Genomic DNA, 15012 nt, shown 5'->3' with positions numbered 1-15012 from the left:
CCAATATTACTTTTGATGCAAACATTTTTAGACAGTTTTAAAAAACAGATTGAGTAAATAATGAACATGGGAAAATTACATGCCTGTTAGTAAGGGGTGTTAAACATATTAATCACTGGTACAACAAATGAATGTATGTTTTGTTTAGTGTAACTGTCTCATTGGAACAGTATCTGTAGTTTAAAACCAGTCTCTGCTGACCTTTTTAAAGCTCTATAAAAACCATCAGCAAAGCCCTTGACTGCTAAATATCCTGAGATATGTTATGTTTTGTTTTGTTTTACTGTGGCCATACATAACATAATATTTACCATTTTAACCATTTTTAAGTATACAATTCAGTGGCATGAAGTACATTCACACTGCTGTGCAACCATCACCACCATTCACGTTCAGAACTTTTCCATCTTCAGATCTGAAACTCTGTACCCACTGAACAACTCTCTATCCCTTCTCCCCCAACCCCTTGGCAACCACCATTCTACGTTCTGTCTCTATGAATCTGACTAATCTAAGTACCTCAGATAAGTGGAATCACACAATCTTTTTTTTCACTTAGCATAATGTCCTTTTGTGTCTGGCTTATTTCACTTAGCATAATGTCTTCAAGGTTCATCCATGTTGTAGCATGTGTCAGAATTTCACCCCTATGACAGTTGAATAATACTCCATTATATGTATATACCACATTTTGTTTATCCATTCATCCGTGGATGGACACTTGGGTTGTTACCACCTTTTGGCTATTGTGAATAATGTGGCTATGAACACCGGTGTACACGTATCTGTTCAAGTCCCTGCTTTCATCCTTTGGGTATATACACAGAAGTGGAATTATTAGATCGTGTAGTAATTCTATGTCTAAATCTTTGGGGAACCACCACGCTCTAATGTAAGATGTTAAAAGCACAATTATCAGTGTATTCTACAGACCTATGAGAAGTAGCTCTTATTTTTGTGTTGACTGTTCACATTGCCTACATTTACCTTAAAATTGTAACTTGTAACACATTTGTCAGAAGTGGCCCAGGATTTCACATTTGAAAGTGGGGCGGGGGGGACAGTAATAATAGCAGCTATCATTTATTGATAGATTCTGAGCTAAGATGAATACACAGTACCAGCCAGCCAATAAATTAAAGTACAATCTTTTCCTAAACGTATTTCTCAGAAGGTTAACAGTTGTTATAATAGGGGTTTGGGGGAGTCAGTCAGTCAAACAGTTTAGATTTTCTCCTGAGGATTTTTCAGACTTTAATACGTCCTGTGACTTTCTAAGAGGTGATATATCAAGCTGTTATTCAAACTTTTTGCCTTCTGTTGAAGATCATATTGCAGAAATGTTGTGATCTAGGGCAAGGTTCTCAACTGCAGAACTCTTAGCATTTGGGCCCAGATCATTCTTTGATGGGGGAGGCTGCTCTGTACGCTGCAGCAGGCCAACAGCATGCCTCTCCTCTGTACACTAGATGCCAGTAGCACATTCCCCAACTTAGGACAATCAAAAATGTCACCATACATGGCCAAATGTCCCCTGGGAGGCAAAATCATCCTCAGTTGAGGGCCACTGGTCTGTTATTATCTCAATAAGTTCACTGTCCATTTCCCCACTTAAATAGAGGCCCTCCTGCCTCAAACTTACATGTCATCCTCCTTTCCACCTTTTCTACTGAAGAACAGCTGCTCCTCTCAGCCTCCACCTGTGCACTGGATCCCGTTCCCACTTGTCTCACGCCACGACCTGCCTGGCAATTATTCTCTGGACAGTATGTTTAATTTCTCCCTCAGACTCCAAACATGCTCATTTTTTTCGTTCCTAAATAAAACAAACAAACCCAAACCCTTTTTCCTGCCCCTTAAGTTCTCTCTCTCCTTATCTGTACAACCAAATGTTCATAAGGATCCATCTTACACTCATGGCCTCCACTTCCACTTTTTTACTTTTACTACTTTTATACATTTACTTCTCTACCCAAGAAAATCTGGGTCTATGGACATTTTTCTATTCTCTCAAAGATCCTACCTGCCCAGTTCAGTGGTCTCCTCAGGGTCCTTCCATTACCTCACATCACAGGGTGTTTTAAAATATTTTTGAATGAACTTCTGAAGAAAATATTTGACCTGGTGAGCAACCTACCTCCTGAATTCCCTGACATTATTCTCTTTGTTCTCTTTTCACCTTATTGATGGCTTTCTCTATTTCTCTGTTTCTTCTGCATCCCCTAAATACAAGTACTCCTTTGGGGATGGTTTTTCAGTACTCTTCTCAATGATTTCCATGACTCCAAATACCCCTAGGAACTCCCTGTTCACGTCTGCCCCCATATTAAATGCTGAGCTCTAAATTAAGACTTTTTTTTTTTAACATCAAGGTGACATAATTTTGAATAAAGGGAACCAAAAGTAATATTACCATAAGCAATAACTCCCACCAAGCAACGCCTTCTGCACGCAGGCACTGAAGAAAGTGTTTTGCAAAAATACATGTTAACTCACTTAATTTACTCCTCTGCAGCCCTATGAAGTCAGCTTCCTATCCCAACATTATAAATGAGGTTATAATCTCCAAGAGGTTAAGGAACGTTCTCACACAGCTAGTATGTTGTAAATATAGGATTGGAACTACATTTTTACTTCAAAGCCAATTTTCTTAATCAAGTGCATTGTTTCATCTTATCTTCTAAAGTTCTCAAAATTCAATTCTCTTAGCTCTTCTTGATTTCCACAGAATTACAGGATAATTTAAAGTCAACACTGGAAACTGTACACTCTTGGCCTCTGTATCAAAGAAAACATTATTTTTCTAAGAATCCTAGGGCTAAAAGAAAGTCTGCATTATATAATTCATCTCCAAGCCTGTAGGCAGAATTGTATCTAAACCATTCCAGACAGATGGGTATCTTCTATTTTTAATGACATCTACCAAAGGAGATTCTCGCCTACTAAATTTAGATTGTGAGCCAAAGGAAGGAAGTGTATCTAATTTTATGCTCCATATAGCTCACCTTCACATACAATTGGCAATATATATCCTAATAGGATTACTACCCCAAGTAAAAATGAACACAAAATCTACAATCAAATACTAAGGCCAGCCACTAGAAAGGGATTCAGCTAGTCTCTTCAAGTTGACAAGAGAACAAAATCATTCTAGTCCAAAGTATGAAAGAGCTGACATCATATTCTTCCTATTATATTAAAACCCACCTAGCAGAGTAACTGGAAAAATGACAAAGGAGTTTCTAGTATGAGGTATACCTGTTACATGGCTGTAACTAGTCATGAACAGTTAACTCCAAATCTTAATGGAGAAGAGTCATGAATGCATCTTAACTGAGTAACAATTTAAGATTTATAGTTCTACCCTTGCCAACACTTCCTCTAGGCATCAGGCTTGAGGATCCAAACACTTAACAATCGCCCCAAAGATTTCAGTCTAATTCTGCCTGTCAGGTCATCTTCTTTGCCAGCACTCAACACATCAAAGGAAAAACAAACAAAACAAAAATTTCATAAAAGCTGCAAAATGAAGCGATTTGTTGCAGTGTACTTTACTTAGTAATTCTTTGCAGGGAAAGCAAAGAAAAAAATTCTTTGCACTGTTTGTTTCAGCAGAAAGCTAAAATCACTTTAGGATAGTTATCTCAAAGAAGCTACTGGCTAGCCCAAAACAAAAGTTTAATTGGCCCTTAAGTCAAATACTTTCCCAAATTAACCATCTGGGCATGCTTCTTCACAAAGTTGGGAGGGCTTTAGCATTACTTAAAATAACATAACCCCATGGGTCAAATTGTACTGTAAAATTAAGTTCATCTTTTTTTCAATGATTAAAGAAAACTTAAAGTGGATAATCACATAAGTTTTGACTTCCATTATCATACTAAAATCTAGTACCGACTAGCAATAAATGAAAGATGATAAACCCAGGGAAATGTTTATATAAAATTACAACAGTAGTGTTGGTACAGTTCCAAAAATCCAGGTTATAGCTAAACCATTTTTTAAAACAAACATTCAGGGACTTCCGTGGTGGCGCAGTGGTTAAGAATCCGCCTGCCAATGCAGGGGACACGGGTTCGAGCCCTGGTCCGGGAAGATCCCACACGCCACAGAGCAGCTAAGCCCATGCGCCACAATTACTGAGCCTGCACTCTAGAGCCCACGCACCACAACTACCGAGCCCGCGTGCCACAACTACTGAAGCCTGCACGCCTAGAGCCCGTGCTCCACAACAAGAGAAGCCACCACAATGAGAAGCCCAGGCACTGCAACAAAGAGTAGCCCCCACTCGCCGCAACTAGAGAAAGCCCGTGCACAGCAAGGCAGACCCAACACAGCCAAAAATAAATTTTTTAAGAAAAGAGCAGGCTGCTCCATCTCCTATAAAAAAAAAAAATATTCATCAGAAATAGCAAATGTCAAAGATAAAAATACTGACCTGACCCAATCAGGCAAGTCACCAAATATCTTTCTGAAAGTAATTCAAGATGCTTCCCAGAAGACAGCATCTATTTCTATCTAAGTAATAATGAGGTAGTACATTTGCAGCCCAAACAATTCTTCCTCCCATTTGTTTAGTGAATAATTTGACAACAAATTGGAATTCAGGTACAAGGTTTTATTTTGTCACATTCTAATTTTGTAATCACTGTTTTAACCCACCTAAGTAAAAACCTGTTACAAGCACAAAATATGTATTTCAAACTAAGAACTATCTTCAATTTAAATCAAAATGGCCTATTCCAAAAAAGTCTAAACAAAAATGCTACCTTACATTTGGCCGTGCAGCAGCAACTGTATAATGCCAAGTTTTATTTGGTGTCTGCTGGAGGCTCATGCAATTTTTTTCTCAGCTGCTTCTCAGTCACCACCTGATCTGGAAGTGGTTAATTGCTTTATGATTCCAATTCATTTTTTATCACAAACAATCTTTTATTAGTCATTAGAGTAAGTAATTTATAACACAGGGTATTTTTAATAACAGCTTACTTGAGATATAATCCACATGCCATAAAGCTCACCTCTTTAAACTATATAACTCATTGGTTTTTAGTAAATTCACAAAAATTCTATGTCGATCATCACTACCTAATTCCAGAACATTTTCATCACCTCCTAAAAGAAATCTCATACCCATTAGCCGTCACTCTTCATTTTCCTCTACCCCTAACCCTGGCAACCATGAATTTACTCTCTCCCTCTATGGATTTGCCTGTACAGGATGTTTTACATAAATGGAATCACACAACATGTGGACTTTAATGACTGGCTTCTTTCACTTAACATAATGTTTTGAAGATTCATCAATACTGTAGCATGTATCAATATTTCATTTCCTTTATGGCTGGATAATATTCCACTGTGTGGAAATACCATATCTAATTTAACTATTTATCTGCTGATGAACATTCGGGTTGTTTCTACTTTTTGGCTATTAAAAATATGCTGCCTTGAAAATCTGTGTACAAGTCTTCGTGTCAACATACGTTTTCATTTTTCTTGAGTATATACCTACAAGTGGAGTTGTTGGGTCACATGGTAACTCTGTTCTTAACTTTTTGAGGAACTGCCAAATTATGCAAAAGCGGCTACATCACTTTACAATCCCACCAGGTCTGTAGTGAGGGCACAATTTCTTCATCAACCTTGTAATTTTCTTTTTTATTATAGCCATACTAGTGGGTACAAAATGGTATCTCGTTGTTTTGATTCAAATTTCCCTAGTGATTAGTGATGTTGAGCATCTTTGCATGTGCTTGCCAGCCAAGTATGTATTTTCTTTGGAGAAATGACTACTAAAATCCTTTGCTCACTTTTAAATTGGATTATTTGTCTTTTTATTAGTTGTAAGAGTTTTTTAATATTCTGGATACATTCCTTATCAGATACATGATTTGCAAATCAATTCTCCCATTCTGTGGGTTGTCTTCTCAGTTTCTTGAGGGTGTCCTTTGAAGCAAAAAAAAGTTTTTAATTTTGATATAGTCCAATTTATCTATTTTTTCTTTTGCCACTTGCACTTTTGGTGTCATATCAAAGAAACCACTGCCTAATCCAAAGTCACAAAGATTTACTTCTATGTCTTCTTCTGAGTTTTAGTTTTAGCTCTTACATTTATATTTATGATCCACTTGGAGCTAATTTTCATACATGATGTGAGGTGAGGGGTCCAGCTTCATTCTTTTCCATGTGGATGTTCAGCTGTCCCAGCACTTTTGTTGAAAAGACTATTATTTCACCACTGACTTCTCTTGGCACCCCTACTGAAACTCAATTCATCAGAGATGTATAGGTTTCATTTCTGGACTTTCAATTCTATTCCACTGATCTATATGCCCGTCTTTATGCCAGGACCACAATGCCTTGATTACTGTAGCTTCGTAATAAGTTTTGAACACTTAGTTTTTGTTTTTGTGGTACGCGGGCCTCTCACTGTTGTGGCCTCTCCCGTTGCGGAGCACAGGCTCTGGACGCGCAGGCCCAACGGCCATGGCTCACAGGCCCAGCCGCTCCGCAGCATGTGGGATCCTCCCAGACTGGGGCACGAACCTGTGTCCCCTGCATCAGCAAGCAGATTCTCAACCACTGCACCACCAGGGAAACCCTAGAATCCTAGTTTTTAAGCTCTGTTTCAATACTGGCTCTGCTGTACAGGCTATAATACAGCTGCAATCTGAGCTCAAAATAAAACTTTTCTATAAAAAGAAATTTTTCTCAAATTAAGTGGCAATTTTTTTTTGCTTCTTCAAAAATTTCTTTAATGATATTATGTTGAATGCATTTTTTAAATTGTTAGTATCAATGTTCTATGAACCAGAAGTGAACTTAAGTGAACTTAACTATGAACCAGACTGATTTTAAGTCTTGCCCTAGGTAAGATTTCAATGTACAACACAGTTACAAGGACTGCGTATAACTGAAGTTACGGACCATCTCTATTCCTTTTAATATTCTATAACATTAGTCTGAAACCTATCTGTGAACCTCAAGGGGCATGCATAATAAAAGACAGAAGAGTGTGTCACCAGTATAGAAACAGCCTAGAAAGCTTAAATTAAACAATTTCATAATAACCTTCTCTCAATCCTAAGAACCTAAAGCTATTCTTATTTAAAGTGTTAACACTGTTTTTGTTTCCTAAATGATAATGACCTTCAAAGGGGCTTGACAGTTTTTACTTTTGCTGGCAGTCACTAAAAGCGACATACCAACTTTGAGAAGCCATCTGGTGGTGAGAAAACCAAGCCATCACCATACATATCAAATTTCAAATAACTCACTAACACAACAGTAATTAAGGAAAAGTTCTATTTCCTCAAGTGCTAAAAATGTTCCCATTCCCTTCATGACACTAGGCAAATTACTTGTATCTCAAAGATACCTTCCTTGTTCCTCTTCCCCACAAAATACACCAATCCCAGCAGACGTTCCTTCAAAGTCCTTTTAGGCTCAATGATTCTGTATAATATATCTGAATGCGTACAGTGGAAATGGGAAATGTTGTACTTTAGAAATAAAGAGAATCACAGATAAATACTCTGGTACAATTGCTTAATTATATTTTCTGTATTTCCATTTTTGGCACAGAAAAGGAAACTGCTTTAATTACTTACTCTATTTTATCCCCAAGAACTTAAAACCCCTCTCTTAATGCATTTCCAAACCTTAATCTCAGAGAATTAAATACTTTATAGGAAAAAGATATAAATAAGTTAATATTTATTCAATATGATCTTAGAAAATTTCTAAGAAAATTTTGGTTTAAATTTTTTAAACAGTTTAAATTACTTAAGTGTAAGTAACTGACTGTCTATTTAACATAAAAGCCAAATAGGAACTCCCCTGGTGGCGCAGTGGTTAAGAATCTGCCTGCCAACGCAGGGGACACGGGTTCGAGCTCTGGTCCAGGAAGATCCCACATGCCGCGAAGCAATTAAGCCCGTGCGCCACAACTACTGAGCCTGTGCTCTAGAGCCTGCAAACCACAACTACTGAAGCCCGCGTGCCACAACTATTGAAGCCCGTGCACCTGGAGCCCATGCTCCGCAACAAGAGAAGCCACTGCAGTGAGAAGCCCGTGCGCCGCAACTACAGAAAGCCTGCACACAGCAATGAAGACCCAACACAGCCACAAATAAATAAATACATAAATAATAAAATTAAATAACATTTTAAAAATCAAATAAAAGCCCAATAAAAAATACAAGCACTGGAAGATTCATTTCCAATGGCCTAGCCATCCAGTAAAATTTTTTTAGACTGGTAAGCTTTATTTCCTGCCTGACATCATCAGGGATCTAGTTTCACAGCTCTCCTGTACAATTTCTACTACAATACTTTTCTGGCCTCTCTTGGCACCTGTAAACTGCTGCTAGGTAATATTTCTGTTGTCAATGGACTACATCTTTTATAGAAAGAGACTTTCAACTGAACCCTCTCCACTTCAAACTCACATTCTTCCCTAACTGGTGAATCTTAAACTAAGTCTACTATAACAAGATGGAAACATTTTATGGTATTGAAATGTTACATAGTCACTAAATCTCCCTGATCACAGAATTCAATTCAAGTTACAATCTCTCTTGAATAGAAATAAAAAATGGTTTTGGTAAATCCTATTCTGAACTAGAGTTATTTTTCTTTCAATTGCCCTAGAATTATAGACAGATATCTATTCTACTAAGTTTTAGGAAATAAAAAAATTGAGTGAAATATAGAAAAATAAATACAATAATATAAATGGTACTTCCAAAATTTAAGAACAACACTTTTTTTTTAATTTTTATTTATTTTTGGCTGCGTGGGTCTTAGTTGCTGCGCGTAGGCTTTCTCTAGTTGCAGCGAGTGGGGGCTACTCTTTGTTGCAGTGTGCGGGCTTCTCTTTGTGGTGGCTTCTCTTGTGGAGCACGGGCTCTAGTCGTGCAGGCTTCAGTAGTTGCAGCACGCGGGCTTAGTAGTTGTGGCACATGGGCTCTGGGGCATGCAGGCTTCAGTAGTTGTGGCACATGGGCTCAGCAATTGTGGCTCACAGGCTCTAGAGCACAGGCTCAGTGGTTGTGGTGCACAGCCTTAGTTGCTCCATGGCATGTGGGATCTTCCTGGACCAGGGATCGAACCCTTGTCCCCTGCACTGGCAGGCGGATTCTTAACCACTGTGCCACCAGGGAAGTCCCAAGAACTATACTTTCAATTCATTATTCCTATCTTTTTATTCAATACATAAACAACAATACCCACTGTCAAAGAGGTAAAATGTACATTGTAGAGACTGACGGAGCCCAAATGAAGTACTGAAACAACCACTTAAATCAAGGTGTCTCCATTTAAAATCTCAATACAAACCCAAGTATGCTTTAAGTTAATTCAAATATCTATTTGGCCCTAAGCTTCAGATGATACTAAGTTTTACCACAGATGGAACCTGCTTGCTAGTTTACAATCCACCAGAGAGGATAAAAAAGTATACAAATTTAAAAGTATATATTAAGATGGTATGACATAGTCTGAAGAAGATCAGGACTGGAAGTTTTATTCATTATTAGACGTATGACCTTGAAAGGATCATTTGTCTTCTTAGAAAAACAGCTGACCAAAACTGAAACAAAAATTAAAAGATCTCAATAGTCCTAAATTTATTAAAGACATAGATCTGTAATTAAACAGTTTCCCAAATAAAATCATCACATGGCTTCACCAGAGAATTTGTCTAACCATTTATGGAAGAAAAAGCATCAATATTATGCAAACCTTTCTAGAGAAAAAGAAGGAATGTTTCCCAATCCATTTTATAAACCAGGATAACCCTGATGTCATAACCTAAGGAAGGGCAGCATATGAACATAAACATAGACGCAAAAATCCTAAAAAATATACTAGTAAATTGAATACAGTGAATATATTAAAAAGGATTATTTATCATGCACAAGTAGGGTTTATTCCCGAAATGTGAGGTTTATTTAACATTAGGCAAAAAAAAAATCAATGTAATTCAACACACATTAACAGGGGGAAAAAAAGAGAAAAAAATATCATACGATCATCTCAATAGATATAGAAAAAGGATCTGACAAAATTAAACACTCACTCAGGATTAAAACAAAAAAGATTTCAAGGACTTCTACTTCTGGCCAACATGTAGTAACAGGGATCAGATTTACCCTCCTACATTAAACAACCAAAAGAAATCAGCAAAATAGATAAACAATGGTTTTTCAAGACACTGTACATCGAGAAACAACAACAAAAAACCCCCAGTGATCTCTGAGGACAAAAAAAGGTGAGTTCTATAATTGCCCCCAAGACACGGCCTTGAGAGCATTTCCTGGGTGTGGTGCAGGGAAAGGGAAACCAGGCAGAGCCCAAGGGATATCACAAGCTGAAAAGACAGAGCTGAGAGTCCAGGGAGACCAACGCAGCTAGAGTTCACAGGGCAGGATATAGTATAGGAGAGAAAATGCTGGAGATGTGCGGGGAGTTCCTCTCAAGTATTCCACTGAATACACATCAGCCCATGAATGGAAGCAAACCACCAAAGACAGAGGAAAGAATCATCAGAGAGGACTAGAGGGAACAACGCTGGGAGCTTATTGTTACAGGACCAACAACAGTGTCTGTTCCCACCAGCTAGACTTGGAAAACCTTGTAATTCCTTGGTATTCAGAAGGGTCTTGCCATAGTAGTAGAGAATGACAAGCCCTAGTGACAATAGCCCTAAATGCTGCCCTGGTCCACCCAACAAAGCTTAAAACCAAGACCCAGAAGCATCAAGATATTTCCAAATAATTTAACTGCATCTCAGGGAAAATCTCCAGAAATTTATAAGAAGAAAAACAAAACTCCAATCCCTCCACAATGTCTAGCATCCAGTCAAAGATTACCAGGCATCCAAAGAAGCAGGGGAAAAAAGAAGAAAAGAAAAGAAAAAAAAAAAAAGGGACTTCCCTGGCAGTCCAGTGATTAAGACTCCGTGCTTCCAATGCAGGGGGCATGGGTTTGATCCCTGATCGGGGAACTAAGATCCCACATGCCGTGGGGCATGGCCCAAAATAATAATAATATAATAAAATTTTAAAAAAGCAAAGAAGCGGAAAAATACGACCACTGATGATGAGAAAAATCAACCAATCAAAACCAACCCATTATAATAGTTATCATAACTATTATAATAGTTATCATAACTATAGAGGTAAGAACTGACATTATAATAGTTATCATATATTATAATAGTTATCATAACTATAGAGGCAAGCAAACTTTTCCTATAAAGGGTCACATAGTAAATGTTTTAGGCTTTGTGAGTCACACACTCTCTGCTGCAACAACTCAACTCTGACAAAAGTCTTGAACAGGCTTGTTACATAACAAACAGGATATACAAATAACCAATAAACATATATACAAATAACCAATACCCCAGTACCAAATACCATTTTCCAATAAAATGAAACAGTGTTCCTTGGAGAAATGTCTGATTCTATGACTGAGGCAAGAAATATACAAGATGAGCCTGGAGCATCTTGTAGTGCTAGAAAGTAAGAAGTGTTCTAAAAAATTTTTTTTATTTTAAACCCACAATGACAGGAGTATGTCAAAGGGATACAGCAGCCAATTGAAGAACTCTCAATAGTCAAGCTGGAACAATTTCAGCGACAACAAAAAATAAAGCAGTAATGGATTATAACCCAAAGTATAAAAAAAAATCCTTGAGTTCAACTATATAAATGATTGAATACATAAACAGATAGACAATAAATTAAGTAAATAAATAAGTGGGAGAACAGACAAATCTCCAATGAAGAAGAATTTAAGATAATTTACGTATTTTGCCTTCAAGGAAGTGGTGCATAACACCCATTCTTTGAGTGTGGACTGCACATAGTGACTTCCTACCAAAGAATACAATATGAAAGTGGGGAATAAAGGAGTAACTTTACAGTCAAGAACTCTGATACTCAGCTAGGCATCAAGGTTAACATTAACAGTGGTAAGTCATGTGGACAGCATGGACCCTCGATATGATGTGATGAGAACGACATTTTACCCCATGGTCTTCCCCAGTTGAAAGACATCTGAAAAACTACTTGACAAATATGCTTTAAACTGTCAAGGTCATCAAAAGTAGGAAAGATCTGAGACACTGTCACTGTCAAGAGGTCTCTGAGGAAATATGACTAATGTGGTATCCTATGTAGAACAGAAAAAGGACATTAGGTAAACACTAAGAAAAAAGTAAAATAAAGTATGGACTTTACAAACAGGACATATATATAATATTTTCTCTGATGCCTCTTAAGCATTATATGCTCATTATAAAAGAAATATAGAAAATCCAGAAAGTATAAAAAAATAAGTAAAAATCCTACTTCCTAAAGATAACCATGATTAATATTCCAGGGCCATGGTTCCTAAAATGTGTGTCCACGCACCTCGGGGAACCACAGCAAACTCACAAGGGTGCTGCGGTTATTTTAAACTTTCAAGGGAAACACAGTGACATCTGTCGGATACTCCACAAACTACAAGCTCAGTGTTCAGCAGTTCAGTGTTAACATTAGATCACTTTACATTCCTTGCCATAATGCCATATCTTTGCCATATCTTTGTGAAGCTGGTTTTTCCAGTGGTTGCTGCAACAAAAAAACAAATACCATGTGAAAATCATGTGGCACAGGAAAGGAGGTGATGACATCCAATATGACCCCAAGGTTTGAGAAGCTGTGAAGTGCCCAAGCATCTGTTGTTAAGAATGAAATAAAAAATGTTTTCTTAAAACACACACACACACACACACACACACACACACAGAGTAATATTATTATACACCTACCACAGTGGTTACAATTTTTAAATATCAAGCGCTGGCAAGGAAGTAGAGAAATTGGAACTCTCATGGAAGTGGATGATAGGAGTATAAATTGGTACAACCACTTTGGAAAATGATTGTCATTATTGAGTTGACAAAACCAAATGACCCAGAAAGTCTTTAGATACTTACCCTAAAGAAACTCTTGCGCATGTACATCAGGAGGTATTTTTTTAAATGTCTGTGGTTGCATAGTTTGTAACTTAGAAACAATTCAGTTACTCACAGATCGGATAATGGGTAATTGTGGCACAGTCACGTAGTTGAGTTCTATATAACACTGAAGATGAAGGTTAAACATCCACATGTATTAACATGAAAGAATCTCAAACTCCTAATGCTGAATGAATAAAGCAAACTGAAAAGGAATACAAGCAGTATGATTTCATATATATATAAAGTGTAACAAATCTAAAACTAAACAATATATTTACAATTACATCCATATGTCAAAAACAATGAAGAAAATACAAGGGAATAAAAACCACTTCAGGGACTTCCCTGGCGGTGCAGTGGTTAAGAATCCGCCTGCCAGTGCAGGGGACACGGGTTCGATCCCTGGTCTGGGAAGATCCCACATGCCGCGGAACAACTAAGCCCGTGCACCACAACTACTGAGCCTGCGCTCTAGAGCCCGTGAGTCACAACTACTGAAGCCCGTGCACCTAGAGCCCGTGCTCTGCAACAAGAGAAGCCACCACAAGGAGAAGCCCACGCACCGCAACGAAGACAAAATAAATAAATTTATAAGAAAAAAAAAAAAACACTTCAAAGTAGTGCTTTCCTGATTGGGAAAGGAAGGAAGAGAGGCATATGAGGAACTTTCAAGAATATTGATAATGCACTTTTTTTTTTTTTTTGGCTGTTTTGGGTCTTCGTTTCTGTGCGAGGGCTTTCTCCAGATATGGATAATGCACCATTTTTAAAGTTGGCCAGTGAGACAAAGATGTTTATTTTTCTTTTTTAAAGTACCCATATGTCCTATATGCTTTTTTGTACATATATTAGATTTCATTTTTAAATGATTAATTAAACTAAATGCTATTTATTCAACAAAATATTTCTTGAACACCTACTATGTTCTGGATATTATGAGTGCTTTATGAACAAAGAAACGTCCCTGCCCTCACAGAGCTTATATTCTCTTATAGCTGAGGAAGAAGACAGAAAGCAAAATGCAGCAACACACACATACTCTTTTTTTTTTAATTGTAAGAGCAGAGAAAGCGTTATCAGGAGTAGGGCAAATTGTAGTATGAAACACTCACTGGATTACTCTTGAGATGTTAAAAAAGAAAAACCCTTACTTTCTTCCCATGTAGGGAAAAACCCAGTTCTTCCCTACTATTTTTCTCCTGTGAATCTCCATTACTACTCACACAGAACACTTCACTCTGGTCACCAAATGTGTGGCAGTTTCCCCCGGCACCACCAAGCAATTCCCTGACACCGGCAGGAATTCAGCTCAATTCTGACACTGTCTACCTGGAGCAAGCATCAGATTCCACAGGTTAAGGGCTCAGTCCCACGAGACTGATACTTCCCCAAATTCAGGTATCAGTCACAAGCCCAGGTTACCCCCCGTGCTTCTGACTGACCAGCTACAGACTGGGGGTTCCAATGACCCCCTCCTTAGGTTTGCTTAATTTGCTAGAGTGGCTCACGCAACTCAGAGAAACATTTACTTACTAGATCAAGTTTACTGTAAAAGGATATAACTCAGGAACAGTCAGATGGAAGAGAAGCATAGGACAAGGTATGTGGAAAGGGGTGTGGAGCTCCCATGCCTTGTCCAGTGGCTTCCATGCCACTCTCCCAGCACCTCCCCGTGATCGCCAACCTGGAAGCTCTCTGAACCCCGTACTTTGGGGATTTTATGGAGGCTTCATCATGTAGGCATGATCGATCATTAACTCCATTTTCAGCCCTTCTCCCTTCTCAAGAGAATGGGTGGCAGGGCTGACCAAGCTTCTAACCATGGCTTGGTCTTTCCGGTGACCAGCCCTCACCCAGGAGCCCACTCAGTCACCTCATCAGAACAAAGACATTCATCACCCAGGAAATTATAAACATTTCAGGGGCTCCGTGTCAGGAACTGAGGGCAAAGACCAATATATATTTTCTATTATCTCACAGTAAAAACTCTTAGG

General features: G+C 38.1%; 1 protein-coding gene across 4 annotated transcripts in view; it reads right to left on the bottom strand.

The window, feature by feature from the left end:
* SCAI (suppressor of cancer cell invasion) overlaps positions 1–15012 on the bottom strand; it is a 137224-nt gene that overhangs the window by 103720 nt on the left and 18492 nt on the right. Inside the window, exon 3 of one of the 4 annotated variants that reach the window (XM_027104883.1) lies at positions 12426–12626. The exons of the other annotated variants lie outside the window; for them this stretch is intronic. The gene's annotated coding sequence lies outside the window, so the exon portion shown is untranslated. The remainder of the gene's footprint in view (positions 1–12425; positions 12627–15012) is intronic. 4 annotated transcript variants of the gene reach the window in all.

This window comes from Aethalodelphis obliquidens, unplaced genomic scaffold, assembly GCF_003676395.1.
Source record: "Aethalodelphis obliquidens isolate GAN/ISIS:26980383/991018 unplaced genomic scaffold, ASM367639v1 scaffold7, whole genome shotgun sequence".
Taxonomy (NCBI): domain Eukaryota; kingdom Metazoa; phylum Chordata; class Mammalia; order Artiodactyla; family Delphinidae; genus Aethalodelphis; species Aethalodelphis obliquidens.
Note: the sequence above shows the minus strand (reverse complement) of the source record. Positions and strands in the feature narration are given on the sequence as shown.